This window comes from Otolemur garnettii, unplaced genomic scaffold (genome assembly GCF_000181295.1).
Source record: "Otolemur garnettii isolate 467f Iridium unplaced genomic scaffold, OtoGar3 scaffold00045, whole genome shotgun sequence".
Taxonomy (NCBI): Eukaryota; Metazoa; Chordata; class Mammalia; order Primates; family Galagidae; genus Otolemur; species Otolemur garnettii.
In genome coordinates, this window is record NW_003852440.1 from 1,996,191 (window position 1) to 1,997,424 (window position 1,234).

Here is a 1,234-nt window from a genome sequence, read left to right on the forward strand (position 1 = left end):
CTCTCTTTCCATTCTCTTGAGGACTGCTTGCAATCCTATAAATTTCCCTCTTAGGACTGCCTTTGTGGTATCTCAGAGGTTCTGATAATTCATGTCTTCATTATTGTTTCAAAAATTTGGTAATTTTCTTCTTAATCTCATCTCTGACACAGCTATCACTCAGCACAAAGTTATTTAGTTTTCGTATGAGTATGCAGATTTCTGTTGTTACTGAGATCAACTTTTATTCCATGATGATCTGAGAAGATGCAAGGAATGATTTCTATTCTTTTAAATTTGCTGAGGTTAGACTTGTGACCTAAGAAGTGATCAATTTTGGAGGATGTTCCATGGGCTGATGAGAAGAATGTGTATTCAGTTTTGTTAGGATGAAGTGTTCTGTAGATGTCTGTTAAACGTAATTGTTGAATGGTTAAGTTTAAGTCTAAAATTTCCTTGATTAGCTTCTTATTGGAGGATCTATCCAACACTGCCAAAGGGGTGTTAAAATCTCCAACTATTACGGTGCTGGAGGAAATCACATTGCTCATGTCTGTTAGAGTCTCTCTTATAAATTGAGGTGCATTCCAGTTGGGTCCATAAGTGTTAGTAATTGAAATCTCATCATGTTGAGTGTTATCTTTAACAAGGATGAAGTGACCATTCTTATCTTTCCTTACTTGTGTTGGTTGAAAGCCTATTGTATCTGCAAATAAAATTGCAACACCTGTTTTTTTCTGATTTCCATTTGACTGAATTATAGATGACTATCCCTTCACCCTGAGTCTATATTTATCTTTTAAGGTAAGTTGAGATTCTTGAATGCAGCAGAGTCTAGCCTGAGTTTTCGTAACCAGTCAGCTAACCTGTGCCTCTTTAGAGGACAATTTAAGCCATTCACATTAGTTGAGAGTATTGATAAGCTGGGTAGTATTTTGGGTATCTAGTTTTTCAAAAATCCAGTGGACATTTTTAATCCTTTCACCACCGTGGAAGTTAAAATTTGATCAAAAGTTTCTGAGTGAGTTTACTTTGGTGGTAGAATATTGTGCTGGTCATTATGGAGGATGGGTCTGAGAATATCCTGGTGAGTTGGTTTAGTTATGGCAAATGTCTTCAATATGTGCATGTCATTAAAGTATTTAATTTTTCCATCACAAATGAAACTGAATCTAGCTGGATATAGGATCCTGGGTTGAAAGTTATTCTGTTTTAGGAGGTTAAAGGTTGATGAGCATCCTCTTCTAGGTTGAAA